This window comes from Gymnoscopelus microlampas (assembly GCF_963454915.1).
Source record: "Gymnoscopelus microlampas genome assembly, chromosome: 16".
NCBI lineage: Eukaryota > Metazoa > Chordata > Actinopteri > Myctophiformes > Myctophidae > Gymnoscopelus > Gymnoscopelus microlampas.
Window position 1 is genome coordinate 44833668 of NC_139953.1, and position 22792 is coordinate 44856459.

Genomic DNA, 22792 nt, shown 5'->3' on the forward strand with positions numbered 1-22792 from the left:
ATTTGTAATCACCCCTCATGTGTATTTCATTTCTTGTGCCCCGGTCAGTCCTTGTTGAGTGATTGTCTTGTGTCACCTGTTTTAGATGTTGTTTTTCACCTGTCTTCTGTATCAACAGCTCTGCTGTTGCGCCACAGTGTATTTACGTAGGTGGTGTGCTTCTTTTCTTTCCTGGCTGTACACCAGTGTCCAGCCACGGCAGCCAGCCTCATCCTTCTCTCTCTGACCTTGCCTGTGACCGTGGCTGTGACGCTTGTGTCCCTTGTATGTCCATTTATGGACATACAAGGGACACAGACAGACAGGGGTACAACGGGTATTCTGACAACGAGTACAGCATAACAGGGGCATGACTTCCCAACTTGCATCGTTTTCAGAGTAGGCCGTTGCCCGTAGTTAGTAATGTCACGTAATTCAAGTGAATTCTATAACAAGCAGTTGCTGGAATAGCCGCCAGAAGGTCAGTGTCATCAACTAAAACTTGTACCTTTTTGCCAAATATTATTTCCAGGTGGGGGCCTCTAAATTATTGCTGGCACGCCATATATACTACTGAAATTGAAAAAAAGGTGCTATCGGAGGTGGTGCTGCTTCCGATTAAACAAAACTGAGCTACAATGCCACCCATATGTATCACTGTAAATACAGCACAATTCCTGAATAATGGATAAATGGTTAGCTGGATATGTCCTGTTAAAGTTAGTGCAGTACTGGTCTAATAGAGTAGATGTGTTCATCCATGGCAGTCGTAGTCAACCAGTCATGTTGGTTTTACAGCCATTAATAAGTGATGGCAAGTAGCAGGTATAGCTGTTAACTACAGCTACTGTAGTATATGGACTTGTGGCGTGTTGGAAAAACATTGATTAATGAAAAGAATCGCAATTCTTATTATCAACGATTCAAAATCAACGCTCGTTGTTACTGTTAATTTTACTTGCATCAAGGCAATTATGTTTCTGCATCAAATAGAACTACACCTAAGATTCCATCAAAGCCAATATTTTTTACAAGCTACCATCTCTGGTATTACTTTATTTTTTGTTTGAACTGTTGGAAATAACTATGACTGTTGTGAATTAGAATAATTGAGATTTTTGAAATCGTATTGAATCAGGAAAGAAAAATGTAATCGAATCATGACCCCAAGAATCGGAATAGAATCTGGAATCGTGACATTCTGCTATTTAAGTGCCAAACATAGTGAAAACATGGAATTAACATTTAGTGACGTTAAAATCTGTAATCCAAGATGACTCCATAGTCATACTCTTGGTCATACTCTTGATCAATGCCCTCAATTAAACTTTATCAAAATTACTCCTTACGTCTTTGCAGAATTTCCTCAGTGGAATCTGTAATACGTTGTACATGTATAATAACTACCTCTTTTTTACTACAGAATGCAAAGAGGCTATCAAATGCCGGTCTACATCCAGGTCGGCTTCAAAACACCGCCGCAGAGCCTTGAGGTTGATCACACTTTTCAGTTCGGAATGCAGAACGGAGTCATCTTCCTGGTCCTCCACAACATGTCCCAGACTCCCTACCAGGTACCCAGATATTCTACAACCACTTCTTAGAATTGTCTGTTTTAGTAATTATTTCAAAAAGCTCACCATGGAGAAAAGCCCCAATTTCGATACCTAGAGTTCTGAAAGGCTTGCTGTAGAAGTCAACTTTGTCATATTTCCTAAAACTCTAAATTGTATAATTAAAAATTAATGTTCACAATTATCAATGAATGGTCACATTACCCATTCTGTGAATAATATAACATATTTTTTTAAATCAATTTGGCCACTTGCTGAAACTGACACCACTTACAGTAGCTTTGAACAACAGTGGTGAGTGCAACACAAGGCTTGTAATGTTTACATAGTAGCCTATAGAAAGTTTATTTACATACAGAACCAGTTTTAACAAAAATAATGATGCCAGCACTCACGTTCTGTCCTTCAGCTACTTCTTGTATTTTAAAGTAAGACAGGAGACATGGTAATCGGACACATTTTGGCTCTAAATGCCTTTATCAGGGTAATCTGATTGTTTATGCTGATGAATACTTTGAGGCTAAACACGTCCAATTACTATGTCGCTTGTCTTACTTTAAAATAAAATAAGCACTGTATACCTGAAGGACAGAACGGAATTTCTGGCATCATTCTCTTTACGTTGAGTTTCTTGGAGCAGAGCACCCAGCAAGTTTTTCATTAAGTTGTGCTCACATTCTTTCTAGTGTTGCATATTCAAAGATCTGGATCTGGAATAGAATGGATGCACTTTCAGCCTGTTATAAGTTTTTAATACAATTTCTATTACTTATTGTTGTGTGAAAAACATTTTAAAACACATATTAATGAAAGCAGAGTAGTTTTTTTTACATACTTTAAAACGTGTCTGGAGGACTTATATTGACAATAAAATGTGTTTAGCTACAGTGGCCTTAGCACTTTCATTTACAATTTATTAAAATGTAGTAATATTTTGAATGTTTCAATTGAGCTTTGAGAGTGGTCGCTGTCCATATATAGTGCAAACACTTTATTAACGGTCGGTATAGCCAACATTAAGCGTTCACCAAATTGTATTTATTATCAGATGTGCTACGTAACCTTATGTACAGGTTTAAATTACATCATTGCCGTCATAACGGACCCTACACGCAGTTCCGTCAGGTTCTCCTCTTAGACTGTGAACCATTGGCGCACATGATTGTATGTGAGAAACTGAACAATATGGGCTATTTGCATTTTATTTTATTTTTATTTTCGTTTCTGCTATCTTATTGTGTTGTGTTTTTAATTGTGATATGGATCTCCCTGGGTTTGAAATAAAGATTGAATTGATCCTATAATCTTTATCCACCTGATGTATTTTCAGCATCGTTTCATGATGAACCCCAAGCAGCAGTGGCTGAGTTTTGCCAATGAATATTTGAAGAGCTGCAAACTTGACCTTTCCTGGATCGCTGGAGATTACCTTCGCGACTTTGTGTGAAATCTGGTTGGGAAACCAACTTCAGGGGAGGTACCATTAAAGCTGCTGTTTTTTATTTCAATGTGCTGCACTGTAATTGTATTGTATTTTTGTCTGCTTTATTTTGCCCGCCAGGGCGGAACGGCTGAAGGAAAAGGGATTTTGTTTTTGGTCTTGTGAGTTCGCCCGTCTGTTAACAGCTAATCTCGGTCTACGCTGGACCGGTTGTGAAACTTTACACGCACACTCCCATTACATTGCCACCAAATGTTGTAATGTTTTTATCTCTACCGGAACTACTCCAGCTCTCTACCACTCCCCTGATGATCAGCTAAATTCTTTTAACAGTGTCTGTCAGGCCATGCGTGACACAGTAGCGGACAAATTCTACCAACAAAACGTCACCCTGGTTGAATGACCACACTCGTGTCCTGAGGAGAGAACTCCGGAAAACAGAGCGCAAATGGAAATCTTCCAATCTCATCGTATTCCATGAGCTGTTAAAATACCTTATGAAAGGATATAACAATGTGGTTAAGGAAGCTAGCTAAATACTTTTCCAATCTCATCTCTGAGAATTATAGCTAACTCCAGAACCCTGTTTAGGACCATTGAGCAGGTTATTGGGGGTCCCCAGATCCTCAATGAGGCTTCCCCTGACCGCTGTGAGCAATTTTTATTGGTGAAATTTAGTCTATTAGGTCCCAGTTGGCTATTGCACAACCCCTTTTAACTGCCTTTATTTCCAGTGGAGCAGAAGTTGCCCCTGCCATAATCATGTATTTTGCCATAATCAGGTAGCTGATCAACATTGGTAAACAAATAAATTAATTATATATTATATATATTTATCATATTCGGCCTTTCGGTATTCGGTTTTCGGCCAACTGTTTTCTATTTTCGGCATTCGGTTTCGGCCAAGAATTTCCCATTCGGTGCATCCCTAAATTTTACCCACTGTTGGTCCTCACATTTTATCCATTGTAAACAGTTCCCTGCCCTCTGGGTCTGTTCCTCCCTTTTTTTAAAACTGCACTAGTCTCTGCCCTGCTTAAAAAACCTAACCTTGACCCCTATGCACTGAAAAATGACAGACCAATAGTTTTGCAAAGGGTTGTTTTCACCAAGCTACTTAAGTGAGAACAACCTCTTTGAAAAATTTCAATCAGGTTTCCGTGCTCATTTTCTATCAATTAGTCACCCCATGGAGACTATATTTTTTAGTTTTTGTCTCATTCCTAAACCAATAATTTGATGACCAGCGGACCAGTAGGCAGCGGTTCCGGTAGGAGACTCAAAGGAGACTCTTTGTGTCACCTACAGGAACCGCTGCCGGTCATCAAATTATTGGCTTAGGAATGCGACACAAACTTTTGTTTTTAACTATAGTTGTGTTCATTGATTTATTTCTTGGGGTTCTTTTCTGCTAAGCAGAACTTGTCTGTCATGCCTATTGTGTATGTCATGTTTTGTGTGCAGATGTTTTCTTCTGTGTACTGTTTTCTTATGTTTTCTTCTGTGATATACACATAAAGTTTATTATTATTATTAGACCAAGGAAGAACCTCTGCCCAAATGTGTGCAAAACAAATGGTTTGCTACTTCTAGCGATTCTGTCCAAGCCTCACGCAAATCGGTACACATTATCTCTGTAGTCATGTGATGAAATCATATCTGTCAGATTGGCTTATTGGCTTCCAAAGTTTGAGTGGGCGGCCTGTTTTGCATTTGAGGTTTTAATTTAACTCATTAACCATGGCATCCCTATTTAGTGACATGCAGCAAAGGTCGTCGGAATCGGGGCAATTCTAACCAGCAACACGCTGTCAAGCATATTAGAGCCTATGTGGTATGAGCAGTGTTTCTCAATCTTTTTTTGGCTTGAGTACCCCCTTTCCCTGATTTCTGAATCCAAGTACCCCCTTTGCCCGACAACAATATTTTGCCTATAAAACTGCAATTAAAAACATAGCTAGTGGTGTATGATGCTATGATAACCCCCCTTTTCAAGTATATAACATCACAAATAAAAAATGGAGTGAAAGAGTTTCAAACAGTGCCTCCTGAGCAGATTTATTTTCAACACTGTGGCCATAACATTTGAGTCCAGTTTTCATGTCAATAACTTGACAATAATAACAATACATTCAAACAACTTTCAAACACATCCCAAGTTACCTGGTACCATGTCATTTGGGTTAGCAACTACAGATCAGGCTCACTCCAAGTTTCTCCATTAAACATAACAGTAAGTTTTTTTTAAATTAAAAACCCAATATTATTATCATGATTTATACTTCTATTTTTCTTTTTTTTCTGGCATTTTCTCGCGTACCCCTAGGTGTACACGTACCCCCATTTGAGAAACACTGCCGTAGTGCATCAGCAGTCATCTTCTTTTCAAACTATTTGAATAATAGCATGGACACATACTTATGATCATATATTTTATTTATGGCATAATCATTGTTTAGCAATACGGTTCTAGAGTGTTTTGACATTCCTGACAGAAGCATGTAACATGCTTTTCTTGTAACCATGACGCACAATAAATCAAATCAAATAAAGAAAATGTTTTAGATCCACTGGTCTGTTGAGCAATGTTTAAATGTTGCAAAATTGTGCAAATATGAATTTGGAATGCATTAAAATGATTTGACATTGTGCTACTGTTCTAAAAATATTCTGCACATCTTAAAAATTATGAAAGTCATATCCACCAAACACACTTATTTTATTTGCATATACCAGCAGGCTTTTTTTATTATCTAAACTGACAATTTTATTACACAGAAGAACTTTGGCAATGTGCAAATAAGGGTTACATGTCGTCGCCTTGCTAAACTAATGGCCTAAGCCATTTTTTAAAGTTTTTCAGGAAAAATAAAAAACTGATCCAAAACAAAACTGTAGGATATTTCTTAATCATTTCACCCAAAATGTTTACAACAAATTATTACTATTTAGATAGAAATAACACTGTCTGTCAGTTATGTAACATAAAATATTTAAATAGGTTTAAATAGGATTAAACCTGACTTGGGCCAAATTATTTTGGCTTAAGTCAAAATCCTTTGCCAATTCTTTTGGCCTAAGTCACAAAAACAAGTGACTAAGGCCAAAAAAAGGTCTATTTTGGCCTAGGCCATTATACTAAAAGGGGAGGGAACAGCATGATCCTTTTCAATTAGGAGATGGGCGATTTTACCAGAGGTGGCCAGTGTCATGAGGAGCTGACTTAGCAAAAATATAATTTTCCTCAAAAAATGACTTAGGCCATTAGTTTAGCAAGGCGATGATGTGCAAATATGAGTAACAGAGGACCTCTCTGTTATAATTAAACATGTGCAAACAATAATTACTGTCTCACTATTTAATACATTTCCTCCTGTTGGCTAGACCAGATATGGCTGGCTTTGTGTTCATGGAGAAGACACATCCCAACAAGATGTTAAGACATTCTGTGTGATTCTGTCCTGTTATCGAATTGTACTGGACTCTCAGCTCTTACTTTGAGGTAAACACACATCTTCAACTTTCCATGTGAACATTTATTGATCTGATTATATTGTCAGATTGTGATTCCTCTGCTTTAGTATCCTTGTCATTGTCATCCTGGATTAGACAGCATGATCACATATGTGTCAGTGTGTGACTAACTTCAACTAAAAGGATTTCCTGTATGAGTCCTATCATGTATCGTTTAAGTTAATGCATCACAGCAAAGCTGTACAAGAACCACACTTTTTGCCTGTATGAGGCCTTGTGTGATTTTAGACTATGACTTTGTTCAAACTGTACAAGTAAAGGGCTTTTCCCTCTGTGAGTCCTCATGTGTGTTTTAGACTACTTTTCTGAGCAAAGCCTTTACCACAAACTGTAGAAGAGAGAGCTAGTCCGTATGAGTTGTCATGTGTGTTTTTAGAGTACCCAGTTCAGAAAAGCCTTAACTCAAACTCAAGAAGAGGGATTTTTGCCTGTATGAATCCTCATGTGTCTTTTTAGACTATGGCTTTGACTAAAGCTCTGTTCACAAACTTTACAAGTAAAGGGCTTTTCCCCTGTATGAGTCCTCATGTGTGATTTTAGATGACTTGTGTTAAGACAGCCTTTCTCACAGACTGTACAAGTATAGGGCTTTTCCCCTGTATGACTCATCATGTGTCTTTTTAGACTATGACTTTGACCAAAACTCTGTTCACAAACTTTACAATTATAGGGTTTTTCCCCTGTATGAATCCTCATGTGTGCGTTAAATTGACTTTTGTTAAGACAGCCTTTCCCACAAACTGTACAAGAAAATGGCTTTTCCCCTGTATGAGTCATCATGTGTCTTTTTAGACCTTGACTTAGACTAAAACGTTGATCACAAATTTTACAAGTAAAGGGCTTTTCTCCTGTATGAGTCCTCATGTGTGTTTTTAGAACACTTGCTGTAACACAGCCTTTCTCACAAACTGTACAAGCGAAGTGCTTTTCGCCTGTATGAGACCTCATGTGTATTTTTCGAACACTGAATTCAGCAAAGCATTTACCACAAACTGTACAAGAAAAGGGCCTTTCGCCAGTATGAGACTTCATGTGTGCTCTTAAATTACTCATTGAACCATAGCCTTTACCACAAACTATACAAGAATAGGGCTTTTCGCCTGTATGAGTCCTCATGTGTCTTTTTAGACCATGACTTTGACTAAAACGTTGTTCGCAAACTTTACAAGTAAAGGGTTTTTCCCCTGTATGAAACCTCATGTGTGATTTTAGATCACTTGTGTTAAGACAGCCTTTCCCACAAATTGTACAAGAAACAGGCTTTTCACCTGTATGAGTCCTCATGTGTGTGTTTAGAGTACCCATTATAGCAAAGCTTGTGCCACACACTGTACAGGCATAGGGCTTTTCCCCTGTATGAGTCCTCATGTGTGGTTTTAGTTTACCCATTTCAGAAAAGCCTTTTCCACAAACTGAACAAGGAAACGGCTTTTCGCCTGTATGAGTCCTCAGGTGTTTTTTCAAAGAGCCCATTTCAGCAAAGGCTTTACTACAAACTGTACAAGTAAATGGCCTTTCCCCAGTATGAACCATTGTGTGTCTCTTCAGATGTTGCTTCAATCTAAACATTTGGCCACAATCTGTACAACTAAAACCTTTCTTCTCTCTGTCACTCGTCATGGAGTGAGTTTGTTTCGATGATTTCAGGTCCTGGGACAGCCTCTGGCTCAAAGCCAATCTTTGTCTTCCAACATTTCGTGTCTTGCGCGATTTCAGTGTGTTTAAAGCTGACTGATCTCCCCTAGTCTCTTCCCAGTCAGCACTGTCTTCAGTGTCGGATTCAGAACAGTGTGAAGAGAGGAGCTGGTTATCACTAGTTGGTTGTGATGTTCCACAGTCCTCTACATCAGCTTGTGTTTTCATGTGTTCAGTTGAGGTGCTGGCTACAGGCTCTGTCGCTCTGTTTTCAACATCATCTTCACTTTTCACTGTTAGTAATGTCAATGTTGACCCACCAGCCTCTTCTGGTCTTTGAAGTAGCTCCTCCTGTTCCTCTTTAATCTGTGGAGGTTGTGGTTCCTCCTGCACCAAACTGGGGCTCTGCTCCTCATGTTGTGGAGGTTCTGGTTCCACCTGGACCAGACTGGGGCTCTGCTCCTCATGTTGTGGAGGTTGTGGTTCCTCCTGGACCAGACCGGCGCCCCTCTCCTGTTGTTCAGGTGAAACCTCCTCTTTACACACAGGGAGGTGCAGGAAATCTAAGGAAATTATACAATGACAGTCCATTAAACGTTTGAACTTTACACTCAGCGTTTCCTCTGTTTTATGAAAAGCTATGTACTTCATTGTCACTTCATTTTCTTGTATCATAGCTTTGGTAGTTCTAAGATTATTTCCAAACCATGAGTCAATCCTCATTTATCAAAGACATTTGGCAGCAACCATGGGGGGGGGGGGTGTACCGAATAACCAAAACAAAGGAACAAACCCCCCCAAAAAGTAACAAACCTGGTAAAAAAAACTAAAGTTTTCGCGTGCAGCAACGTATGCACACGCATACATGGGCCCCCTTCGGTTCTAAAATGCCCGTTGCGTCTTGATTAGAGATACACCAATAACATTTTTTTCTTACCGATACTGATTCATATAACTTGCGTATCGGTTGATACCGAGTACAGATCCGGAGTGTCAGTGAATGAGAGACGGCACGGCAGAGGGGGATAAGAGAGACTGGGGATTGTATTACAGCCTGACATACTGTGCGTTACAGAGAGAACACTTCTCCATTCGCCAGTGTTTTACCGAGAGAGTATACTTCTCCATTCAACACTGTTTTACCGAGAGAGTTTACTTCTCCATTCAACAGCCACAGCACCAACATGCAGCCAAGTATGAAATCAGATATTAGAAAAAAGAAGTATCTGGTGACTGGAAAAAAGAAGTATCAACAGGTTCCTCCTTGCCCACGTCCTCCAAATCTTAGATTTCACGGTGCGCTGACTCTGTGCTGTAAATCAGTGGTTCTCAAACCTTTTCATGTCAAGGACCCCTAAATTGATATGTATTTGGCGGCGGACCCCCATCTCAAAATATTTAGTTCCAGGGACCCCCCAGAAGCAAAGATTTGAGTTACAAATGTTCGCTTGAAAAAATATATATATATTCAAAGGTTTGGAAAAGTTTTCAAGATTTTTCTAAAATAGCAGATCTACAAGCAGCGTGGCACTCGGCGCTATGAGCTTGTATATCTGCTATTTTTGAACAGCCAAACTATAATGCAAGTGGTTAAAATGATTGTGAAGGTAGGTACCCTCACAAAAAACATGCAGTAATCCTGGTCTCTATACTGCCTCCCACTGGTCAGCCGGGCGCCTGAAGGAGGGGAAAGGAGCTGGTTGGAATAACGTGTTCCTTCCGTGCGCTGCGTCCTACCGGGGAAAATCACCCCTGTCAGGTGATAAGAAGTGGCTTGCTAGCTCCTCATGCATTGAAGGAGGCATGAGCTCAGTTCTGGGCTCTCCCTAGGCTGGCAGAGGGAGAGTAGCGCCCAGGATTACAAAGGCAATTGGCACTGGGTGAAAAATATGAAAAAATATAAAAAATATATAAATTATTGTGACACTATATAAACTCTTTGACTGCCAGAGTGATAGTGTAATAGTGTCACCCCACTGCCAGAGAAAAAGAGCATTTTTTCTGGACCTTTGAAAAATCATGGAATATTCTCTGGGGCTGGTTACACGCACAGAGTTCCCGTAGTATTGGGGGGAAAAAAATATCCGCTTGCGCCGATCCATTGCACAGCTGTGGCCATTTCAATCAGGCTGGTTTTTGCCATAAAGCAAGAAGAACGGAGATATGGCCGTTTCACCGCAGGAAATAAACAGGAAGCAAACAGGAAGCAAACAAGTTTTTATTTTGTAAAATTATGTCGTTTATGCTTCTCTCATAAGGGACCATCCACAGGCTAGGTAAGAGCGCCATCCGGTGGAAAAAAAAAATAACAGAAAAAGGACGCGTTTCCTCGTCGTTGGCAGGGTGAGCCCTGGCAGAATTCGACGCGTTAACGCGTTCATGGCACGCGTTCATGGCAGCAAAAGAGTTAACTCTTTAACTGCCAGAGTTGAAACTTACTGAGATGCAGTTGGTCTTCAGGTTCCTGTTTAATGTGGTGGTCTTCAGGTTCCTGTATAGAAACAGTCCTGGCTGGAGAACTGATCTTCACCTGCAGACTGGACTCCACACACTGGTCTGGAATGAAGGAATACAGCACGAAATTAATAATAAGCACTTTGAGGTGACATGAATAAGGACTTAAATTTAATATGGGTTCTAAGTTTCAAAGTTATGCTTTATTGTTCTTATGTACAGGTCCATATTTGTGTTCGGCTTCTCTCAGACAATGCAGAAGCATACAGTAGGTAATAATAATAATAATAATAATAATAATACCATAAAAAAAAAAAAAAAAAGAGAACATCAGCGTACACCAACAGCATAAAAACAGAGGATGTAAAGACGTTTTTTTTTTTTTTTCAAAGACTAGGCACTGATGCCAGATGCCCTTTTCCCAGTACGGCATTATGAAATAGGAGTTTTAAAACTGAGAGACAGAGCAAGCTGTCATGCACCTATATAGCAACTCAATCACCTCATTAGGTCCTGCTCTAATCAGATCTCTTCCTCACCTAGCAAATCAATCACCTCATTAGGTCCTGCTCTAATCAGATCTCTTCCTCACCTAGCAAATCAATCACCTCATTAGGTCCTGCTCCAATCAGATCAGTTGAGCCTTTCAACCCATTAAGACCTGAGGCTGATAAGAAAAAAATCTTCTAAATCCTAACAGTTTTTTTGAAAAAAACAAAAACAAACTTATGTTACTATGTCAGTGGTTCTCAAACGTTTTCATGTCAAGGACCTCCGAAAATGAAATTGGGCCACGGACCCCCCTCCCCCCAACTCAAAAATATTTTGTTCCAGGGACCCACCCCCCAAAAAAAGCAAACATTTGAGTTGTAAATGTTTGCTAGAATTTTTTTTTTAAATAATATATATAAAATAAATATGTTATTCATCCATGGTCATATCAATATGATTGCATTCATTCTGCATGGTGCAAAGTCTCTTTGAGTTGAATTTGATATCAAAACATGGATATCAAGCCAAGCTCCCAAAATCGGAATTTCAGTCCCTGCCCCCTCTTAACAATCTCTGCACTCCCTGCATGTTGTAGTAGTGAATACAGGAAGGCTGGGCACTAGGGAAATCTGGGCACCATTTTTGGGGGGAAGACTGGGCACTAGAGAAGAGTGGGCACCAGGCCTGGAAAGACTGGGCACTAGGCAAATGTGGGCACCAATACAGAGTGGGCACCAGATCTTGGAATACCGGGCACCTTTAATAAAATATGCCTAATCCTAACCTAACTTTTACTATCCTAACTAATAAAACTACGCCTAACTCAAACCTTAATCCTAAACCTCAGTAAAACTATGCCTAACCCAAACCTCAGTAAAACTATGCCTAACCCAAACCTTAACCCTAAACCTCAGTAAAACTATGCCTAACCCAAACCTTAACCCTAAACCTCAGTAAAATGCCTAACCCAAACCTTAACCCTAAACCTCAGTAAAACTATGCCTAACCCAAACCTTAACCCTAAACCTCAGTAAAACTATGCCTAACCCAAACCTTAACCCTAAACCTCAGTAAAACTATGCCTAACCCAAACCTTAAACCTAAACCTCAGTAAAACTATGCCTAACCTTAACCTCAAACTAATATAACATTTTGATTTGAGAAAGAAAAAAAGGTTTTGGTGCCCAGATTTCCCTCGTGCCCTCTCTTCCGAGGCCTGGTGCCCACTCTGTTTTGGTGCCCACATTTCCCTAGCGCCCACTCTTACAAGGTGCCCAGTTTTCCCTAGTGCCCAGAATATGTCGGTGCCCACCCTTCCTGTTTCCGTAGTGGTCACTCTATTTTAAGGATGCATAATAACATAATTTCCACGTTGAAAGATTAATAACAGATCTACAAACTCATAACGTGTCGCAGTAGATCGGTTATTTCCACTATTCATGTTTTTGTTTTTTTTAAGTATAGTTGCGTGTCATATCTGCCCTGTGCAACTTAAAAGCCATGTCATTTCTAAGCATAATGTTTGAATGTTCAACAACAGAAACACAATTAAATCATTAATTGCAATTATTTCAGCGACAAAGTAATCGCCAAGTAAAATGTCATAATCGTGACAGACCTAAACATTAGTGAGGACCAACTGTATGTTTCATATAAACAACGCATGTTTTGTATAATAATCTAAATCTGAAAATATAAATGGTAATAAAGCCGTGAAATAATTGTTGTCGAGTAAAAAGTACAATATTTGCCTCTGGGATGTAGTCGAGCGAAAAGTATTAAGTATCAAGAAACAGAAAAAAACTCAAGTAAAAGTACCTAAACATTTTACTCATGCACAGCACTTAAGTAAATGTACATAAGTTACTCTCCACAACTGAGAGTGTATCTTATCTGAGCCATATTGAAAACAGATGCGTGTCACTTCCAGTGTTGCCATGTCTGCTTATTATAAGCAACTTTGGGCTTGTTTTTCTGTAGAGTTGCAGGTTGTGTTTTTTAGGGCTTGTTTCTAAAGTGTAGTTGCTTATGGGCTTGTCAAACATTTTCATTTCCAAGAAACCCCCCCCAAATTAATATTTATTTGGTGCCACTGCCAAGGGCCCAAATACAAGATTTGTGTTGTTAAGAAAATTCAAAAATATTCCACATTTTCCCCTTTTTTACAGAGATGTTTTATTTATTTTTAAATAGCAGATCTACAAGCTCACAACATGTCGCGTCGCGACACATTGTGATCTGTTTTTCAAATGGCCAATAGTGCTTATTTGGCCTAGTTGCTTGTTTTGGGCTTGTTCTCATAGACCTGGTTGCTTATTTGTCAGGCAAAATCTGGCAACACTGCTTAGTCACAGTTTAGCAGGTTTTTTTTCTAGTGTAATAATAGATATATTATTACGCAACACAAGAGACGGTCTAACACACATACCAGACAGTGGAGGAAAGTAACTAAGTACATTTACTCAAGTAGCTGTACTTAGGTACAATTTTGAGGTAGGCTACTTTACCGGAGTACGTTTTACTCCACTACAGTTATTTGAAAACGTTTTAGTTACTTTGTAGATTTAGATTAGTATGACAAAACATTCAACAACCACTTCAGCACTATTTAAACATTGGCTATTTGAAAATAGTAAGCTACAAGCTCACTCGCAATGCGTTGTGAGCTTGTAGATTAGCTATTTTCAAAATATTTTTAAGAAATATTATTTTAGACATATGATACCTTGTGAAACGGGAACGAGTGCTTTAGTTTTGGTACTTTAAGTATATTTTGATTCCAATACCTATACAGTATAGGTATTGGAATACTGCAATGTAAAAATACTATAGTATAGGCTATACTATAGTATTTTTACATTGCAGTATTGATACTTTTACTTAAGTAAAAAACAAAATGTATTTTTTTCCACCACTGAGACATGCAGACATATGCTACTGTACCTGCAGTGTGTAGATCGATGTTCATATCAAAATCAATGTCCAGCAGTTTGTTTTGTTTCTCCAGCAGAGTTTCTAGTGTCTCTATCTCTCTCTGGAAGAGGTTGCACATGAACTCTGCAGCCGCACTGAGGCGCTCCAACACAAACACTCTGACAAGCTTCACACAACAAACATCAGCACCACGCTGCTGTTTGTCCAAAACACACAATATCTCCTCTCCCACCGACGTCATGTGTTCATTTATCTTCAGCCGTACAGACTCCATTTGACACGCTTTTACCTCCTTTATGACAAGTTTTTACGTCCTTTAGGACACGCTTTTCACTCTGGTAAAAAAACAACTGTACAAACTATACTGTCCTCTGTACTGTACACGTCTTCCTCAGCACGCGTCAGAGGTTACCTTAGGCAACGTGTTATTAGGTTATTAGGTTCACCTTCACCCATGCGCACTGAAGGATCCAGACCAATGTTGCCTTAAAGGGGAATACCACTAATTTTCAACATTGAACTAATGCATGTCATTAATACACCTTAGAGTTGTGTGTGGAAATAAAATGAAACGTCCCCCCCTTCTATGTTGCCTAGAACTGTAGAATTGATTGTTGGGTCATGTGATCAGTGACATACGGACTGTGTACTCTTTGGTTCCGCCCTCTAGGCTGCTGCATTCACTAGAATGGGGAATCTAATCCTAACCCTAATGACATGATACAGTAGTTCAATGTTGAAAATGAGTGGTATTTCCCTTTAATGCCTTTCGCCCCCTGGTGGAAGAGAGGTGTGTAACTGTCACTAAATTGTGTGTGTGTGTGTGTGTGTGTGTGTGTGTGTGTGTGTGTGTGTGTGTGTGTGTGTGTGTGTGTGTGTGTGTGTGTGTGTGTGTGTGTGTGTGTGTGTGTGTGTGTGTGTGTGTGTGTGTGTGTGTGTGTGTGAGGGTGTGTGTGTGTGTGTGTGTGTGTGTGTGTGTGTGTGTGTGTGTGTGTGTGTGTGTGTGTGTGTGTGTGTGTGTGTGCGTGAGCGTGAGCGTGAACATCTTATGTCCAAAACAGAAAATGGAAAAGAAAAACCTGTGTTCCAATGAATCCATTCAATCCAGTTATTATTTAGTCACAAGCTCTTGTTACTACTTTTTATTGTTTCGGTATCAATAAAAGCCCAATCTGGGAACCCATTCTGTAAAAAAAAGAAGAAGTAATCTTTTCTTTCTTTATATAGCAGATCTACAAGCTCAGAATGCATCGCATTGAGACACGTTGTGAGCTTGTACATCAGCTGTTTTGCTACTTTTTTGTGACATCATAGTAAGGTATGGCATTAATTTACACAAATAAAAGGAAAACATTAAGAGATAAGAAATATTTCCACCCCACAGCAACGGTTTTTAAAATGTTTGAAGGGTGTCAGATCTCAGATCCACCCTCCATGTTTGGGCATGACTGATGTCATCAATATGACATCATCAACATGATGTATTTGTGTTTATTATTGTCTCCGCCAGGAGAGTTTGTTTTCACTTTCCGTCAGCCAAGCAAACATTGGTCGAGCCTCACGTGACACTTGACAATACGGTGAAATAGTGTGATCTGATTGGCTAGTGACATATAACGGGCTATAAATACATGTGTCACTTTGAAAGAGTCTTTGCCTCTTTCAAAGTGAGGTAAGACAGAAATAATCACGAAATGGCTGAGAAATGGCGGATACTGTAATAATTGGATAGGACACTTACACAGACAGGACAGATAGGACACTTACACAGACAGGACGGATAGGACACTTACATAGACAGGACGGATAGGACACTTATACAGACAGGACGGATAGGACACTTATACAGACAGGACGGATAGGACACTTATACAGACAGGACGGATAGGACAGTTATACAGTAACTCCAGGTGGGGATACCAGTTTTATCCAACTAAGGTTTGGATAAAACAGACGGATAGGACACGGATAGGACACTTGTGTCATGTTACTATGACACAGTAACATGTTCTAATTAGAACATAAGAATTAGAACATTCCCAACATTCCCAACACAAGTCTGCTGGCGGAGACTTGTGCTCCGAGGAGCACTTTTTCTAGTTATTATTATTATTATTATATTATTATTATTATTATTATTAATGTTTCTGCAAGGCCGAAGGCGTGGCAGATTTTTGCAAAACACATTTCTTGATATTACTCCTACAGATTTTCTCCAAACATCACGCAAATCGGTACACATTACCTCTATTGTAATGTGATCATAACGAATATGTCCTATCTATCATATTCCATCCTGATTGGTGTATTCCGATCATTGCCGGCCCACAATAACCTACCTGACCTGGTGGAGATCTGTGCTCCGAGGAGCACCTTTTCTAGTTATTTATTCTCTGCCAGGTCCCACCTGATGTTGTGTGGGAGTTCCGATTGCTCCAGACCACCCTGAATCTGCTATTTGACTAGGACTTAAGTCCAAGGCGTAGAGCAGGGGTCTTCAACAGGGGGTCCGGGACCCCTAGGAGGTCCTCGGAGTTACTACAGGGGGGCCTCCAAATCTTTATGTCATATGGATTTTCTTTTTAACCACTTCAACCCTAGAATCCCATATATTCTGAGGGGAACAGTAGCCGAAAATAGCAGATCTACAAGCTCACAACGCCTCGCGGCAAAGAGGTTTCGTGTAGGGAAAAAAAAAGAGCGGATCAAGTACAGAGCCAACGGTCAAGTTTACTTAGTATTGAAGGTTTCAGTGGTTAAATTGTCTGAAATAAACAAAACAAAAAAAACTTTTCACACAATTCACACAACACTGATACTCTATGAAATCTATGATGAACATGTTTAATCTGCAACACAATTTTCTACAATATGTAGTGGGGGTCCCTGCTTCATCTCTCCCTCAGCTAGGGGGTCCTCGGCCTAAAAAACGGTCTCTCACCATCCAACAGCTCAGATCCCTGAACACAGGCCTTTCCCCTTGGGCTCAACCTTCTTCCAGGAGAAGGTCTCTGGATTGAATGATCCATAGATCGTTGAAGTTCCAGACTTCTCGTGCAGAATATGGTTATAGCAGATCTACAAGCTTACCACAAGTCACTTCATGACGCGTTGTAAACTTGTAGATCAGCTATTTCTAGCTGATCTACAAGATAGCAAGATCAGCTATTTCTGCTATTTTGTTTGTATAAAATGTATAATTAATGTCAATACATTCTTTGTACATTGAATTATTTATGATATCTGCCCTTTGCAGATATGATAATCGTCAACTTTAATTGTAATTGTGAATGCCCTATATGTCCAACCCGTAGATGTCATGGTGCATCCAGTCTTCTATATTCCATACAGTATGACCTTCCTTCGAGACACAGGCTGAGTGGCTGCACATCGCTTCTGGAACGATCCCACAAGTCCTCGGCCTGAACCATCTGTGAGTGCCTAAATCAAATGCATGACGCACATTGCAGCACTCATATCTAGTAGTAAGTAGATGAAAAAAACCCCACCTAGGACACACCACTGAAGATACTGTAAAGCTGTTGGAACCCTTATGTTGTGCTTGTTTTACCACCTAGTCAGGGGTCAGTCTTTACACTAAACCTTTGAGCCGTCATAAAATGTTGATTACTCACAGTGCTTCTATATCTGTTTGTACAAACCCACTGAAGTCCTGCTAATATAGAACTTCAACTCCTCACTAACTATTGTATGATGCCATAGTAGTCATGATGTACACCAGTGTTTCACAAACGTTTAGCCTACTATACAATATCTATGATTTGCCTATTTCAAAATATCTATCTATCTATCTATCTATCTATCTGTCTGTCTGTCTGTCTGTCTGTCTGTCTGTCTGTCTGTCTGTCTGTCTGTCTGTCTGTCTGTGCGTTCTCCATCTCTCTCTAGGACGATATCCTATAGTTATACATCCATATAGGAGAGGTTTAGCTTGGTATTTAACTTTTGAAAGTTGACAGCAGTATTTCAATATTTTGCATTCACTTGGTATTCATTCACTCTCTCTGCCCGCCTCCCTCCCTCTCTCTGCCTCCCCCTCTCTCTGCCCCCCCCCCCTCTCTCTCTCTCTCTCTCTCTCTCTCTCTCTCTCTCTCTCTCTCTCTCTCTCTCTCTCTCTCTCCTCTTGCCAAGACTGAGCCGGCATTCCCTTGACGTCACCGTTGGGTGGGCGGGGCGTGGCGTTGTTGACAGACGGATGGAAGAAAAGCCTCTCTCTCTCTCTCTCTCTCTCTCTCTCTCTCTCTCTCTCTCTCTCTCTCTCTCTCTCTCTCTCTCTCTCTCTCTCTCTCTCTCTCTCTCTCTCTCTCTCTCTCTCTCTCTCTCTCTTAGTGTTTTTCCCACTGGTACCAAAATGGCTGGTAGCTTCATTGTGTGGGATGGTTAACGCTGTTAGATCCATCCACATTCTACTAGAATAAACACCAGAAAGACGCACATTATCTCATCCGCTGTGATCAGAATCTCTATTCGGACCGTTAGGTTACATCTGGATTCTCCTTAAAGGTAAAAAAAATACATCGTATGTTTTCATGCTGCAGAGCATCATCATCTATCGGCGTTTGATTGACACTTGTGTGATCGATCGATCGATCGACCGACTGACGCATCGGACTGGATCACCTCCTCGGCCGTTTATCGATCTATAGATGTGCTGCGTGTTTGTGCATTGTTTCCTTTGTCAGAATTGGCGGAATATGTGTGTTGTTTTGTAGATCCTTTGAATGACCGACGTCCTCCTCAGTGTGTGTGACTGCACTGCAGAGCGAGGCGCTCCAAGGTTGTTCTGTGTGTCTGTCTGTTACTGGCGACATTGTAGCGACATTGTAATAACATATTGTCATGTAAAAGCGACTGCAGCGACATTGTAAGGTGTAACATTACTTTAGTTAAAATATTAAAATGTACATAGCAGCAGCAGTAGAAAAGAGGTTTAAAATATATTTCCTAAATTTAAACCAGTGGCTCTCAAACATTTTAATTTTCAAATTAGTAAGCATTTGTGCTAGAGACCCCCCTTACCAGATTTGTGTAAATGGTGTTGTTAAAATGTTTTTTAAAAAATCCAAAATGTTCACATTTCCTTTCCAGGATTCTTTTGAAAATAGCAGATCTACAAGCTCACAACAGATGTGCTATTTTCAAATAGTCGATGTATGGTTTACAGTGCTCATGTGACCTATATTGTCATATAAACAGCAACATTGTAAATTGTAGCAACATTGTAATAACATATTGTCATAAAAGAGCGACATTGTAGCAACATTGTAATAACACATTGTCATATAACAGCATAATAACACATACACACACAGAAAAAGTGCTCCTCGGAGCACAGGTCTCCGTCAGTGTCATTGTGGGCCAGCAACGTTGATGGAATATGAAGAATTGGACAGATCCATCTTGATCACATGACTATAGAGATAATGTGTACCGATTTGCGTGCTGTTTGTACAAAATCTGTAGGAGTAATATCAAAATATGTGTTTTGCTAAAATCGGCCTCCTGGTGATGCTATAATAGGGCAATGTCAAAAGGGTGGCATGTGTTGCAAACTTTAGATGTCAATCTTAGCCAATCAGGATGGAATATGAAGAATCTAACAGACTCGTCTCGATCACATGACTATAGAGATCATGTGTACCAATTTGCCCTAAAATTTGGATACAATCTGAAGGAGTAATACGAAGAAAAAAAAATGTTTGCAAAAAAATAGTGAAATCAGTGATTCTAAATGTAAGGACCCCCCCTGTAGTTTGATATAAATTAGGAAGAATAACCCCTTTAGGATCTCTATCACAGTAATTTCCACATTGTTTGAGAGTGTACAAATGGAACCAAATGGACCCTCACTGGTCCATTTGGTTGCATTTGTACACTCTCAGAGTTACAGACCCCTATACCTATAGGGTCCTTTTGGTTCCATTTACCCTCTCAGAGTTACACACCCATCCGCAAAGGCCCATTTGGTTCCTAAACTACTATTCATTTAGCTGGGGACCCCCTGGAACCCCATCAAGAACCCATGGGGGGTCCCTGGACCCCACATTGAGAACCATATCACCCACCTAATACAGTAGCCTATATGTGTGTTTTTAAACACTATTTCTAAGCCTTTGGGTCACTTTAGGTCAAAGCGTGGACTTGACCTAAATGACGGTATTATACAGACTTCCGTCGTAATTGTAGCTTCCCTGCATCTTATAATTGCATAATTGCATGTAATAGGGTGTTATCGTTGGTGGAAAAAAAATATTCAGATTCTTTTCACTATAGTAAAAGTAACAGTACCACATTATATATAGGCCTATATACAAAATATCTAAATAAATAAAGTAAATGTCCTGTATTATAATTGTTTTACTTGAGTGAAAGTACAAAAGTATTGGTATCAAAATATAGACTACCGTATAAGTAAAAGTATGCTCAAATGTTTCTGAACTGTTTTTGAAAACAGCCGATCGACAAGCTCACAATGGGTCGCAATGTGATACGCTGTGAGCTTTTTGATCGTCTTTTTTCGAATAGCGGAAGTATAAAATAGGGCTTAAGTGGTTAGTGTATGTTTTTATTGATACTAATCTAAATCTGCAAAGTAACTAGTGACTAAAGTTTCCAAATAATAGTGGTGGAGTAAAACGTATAACATTTGCATCTGAGATGTAGTGGAGAGTAGATATAAAGTATAAACAATGGAAATACTCAAAGTATCCCATACATCATACTTAAGCACTGTACTTGAGTAAATGTACCTAGTTACTTTCCACTACTGGCTGTTATTGTCAGATGGTGCAGATAATAATGTCATGCGTGTACACAGTGATAGTTAGAAAGTCTGGCATTTCTGTTAGATGTGTGGAGGAATTTACCTCATCCGCATTCCTTCATAACACTGTTTCTAAACCTGCGGTCCGCGGGCCGTTAGTGGTCCATGGCATAAATGCAGGCGGTCCGTGGCAAAACGTTAGTTAACCTCTTAAACCTTCTATTCTTTAGAAAAAACAACTGTTACAACTGTACTTACTCGGAGCGCTTTTTTCCCACTCTACACTAAATCTCTTTGTCCAAAAATTGCTGATCTACAATCTCACTTATGAGTGAGGCGAATATACACGTGGTCAAGAAATATTGTATCTTTATAAAATGTATTACAAATATTCAAATAATATTACATTATTATTAAATGATATTTCAATATTGCAAGGACATAGGTAATTGGCACTTGGTGAAAAAATGGGTTACAAAATCGTGGGAAAAAATAAATATACATATATATATATATATTGCTACGACTGTGTGTGATTGCAGTGCCAATTTACCAACCTTCCTGATGTTTTAATAAATGAACAAAAATAGAATGAAAGAAAATGATCACCACACCACATTCCTATGTGGTGTGATGTGTCTTGGCAGGCTGGCTGGCTGTGTGTGTATTGTGTTCATAATCCATAATTCATAACAACCAGTGGTTCATACAGCTGTCGTGATTGGACAGTGCTGTTGCAGAGCAGACCTGCAATCGTATAGGCTTATAGGCTACAGTATCTAAGAGTATATTCTGTTCATGATTGTACGCTAATAAAGACTGGTTAATTATTAAGCCAGAACAGTATATATTTGTTTCTCCTGTCATATCATTTAGTTATGATAATCATCGCACATTGTTGTTATGCGTGTGTGCTGTGTTGTTGTTATGAGTTGCCTCAACCTGTCTTTGTTGCTGGTTGCAACACACGGTGTATTGTTGTGGTGCGACTGTGAGGGCCCCAGCATCATAGATAAGATACATCTACATCATCAGCTTTATTGTGACTTCACAGGTTTACAGAAGTAAAAAAGTGGGGGAAATTTGTTTTGTTCAACAGATGATCTACATATTTACACATAGTACCTGAGGTAAAGATATAAAGGAAAGATATATTTTACCAACTTTGTTGTTACTTGTTGATAACCTCGCGTCACCCGTGCAGGCTGTTGGGGAGACGACGGTCACATGATCAACAGGAAACAAACATCTGGCTGTGCCAGACTGACGCAGCGGCACGGCACACATTCCAACCATCATTATATTTATTGGTTCTAGTTCATGTTTTAAATGTTATTTATCTAAAAATATATATCTAAAAACCCAATATTATTATCATGATTTATATTTCTATTTTTTTTTTTCTGTAATTTTCTCGCGTACCCCCTGCAGTACCTCCACGTACCCCTAGGGCTACGCGTACCCCCATTTGAGAAACACTGCTGTACATAATATACTATGGACATTAGTTAAGATGCGAGAAAAACACAAAAAACACAAAAAAAGTGTTTTCCACCACTGGTGACAGCAATAACAATAATAGCAGGTAATAGTATAATATTGTGGCAGTCTACAGTTGTGTTCCATGGAAACCCTTGATCTGTAGGTTAGTCCACAAGCACCATCCATAGAGCTGTGTTCCTTTGGTGAATTGAGTAGGTAAGAATAGTCCTGTGTGTTTGGGTGATGACTGGGTTATGACGTGGTTATGAACATATGGTGCATCAAACAATAACACAAATAGCCTTCAGTGCTGCGTACACTATGTGACACAGACAGCGTGGTGGCATACTGTACATGTGTAGAAAATGACACATCCTTATGCAATGATTCAGTCATCGCCTGTCACTTCAGAAAGAGCTACGGGCTATATCTGGTGGGTGACATGTCCTCTTTGCTGGGACGGACAGACAGGCATGCAGACAT

The 22792-nt window shown here is 39.6% G+C and overlaps 1 protein-coding gene and 1 long non-coding RNA gene across 5 annotated transcripts in view; one reads left to right on the forward strand and one right to left on the reverse strand.

Moving 5' to 3' along the window:
* Positions 1-5694: 5694 nt before the first annotated feature.
* On the reverse strand, positions 5695-10722 carry LOC311063396. The gene is made up of 2 exons (XR_014602586.1): positions 10603-10722; positions 5695-8726 (listed from the first exon to the last, which is right to left on the reverse strand). It is a non-coding gene; the product is annotated as an uncharacterized lncRNA (long non-coding RNA).
* A 7688-nt stretch (positions 10723-18410) lies between these two features.
* The window catches only part of LOC311063680 (kinase D-interacting substrate of 220 kDa B-like), a 63067-nt gene continuing 58685 nt past the window's right edge, over positions 18411-22792 (forward strand). For 3 of the 4 annotated variants that reach the window (XM_084083214.1, XM_084083217.1, XM_084083216.1), the window contains exon 1: positions 18411-18567. The gene's annotated coding sequence lies outside the window, so the exon portion shown is untranslated. The remainder of the gene's footprint in view (positions 18568-22792) is intronic. The other variant, XM_084083215.1, reaches the window with a different exon arrangement.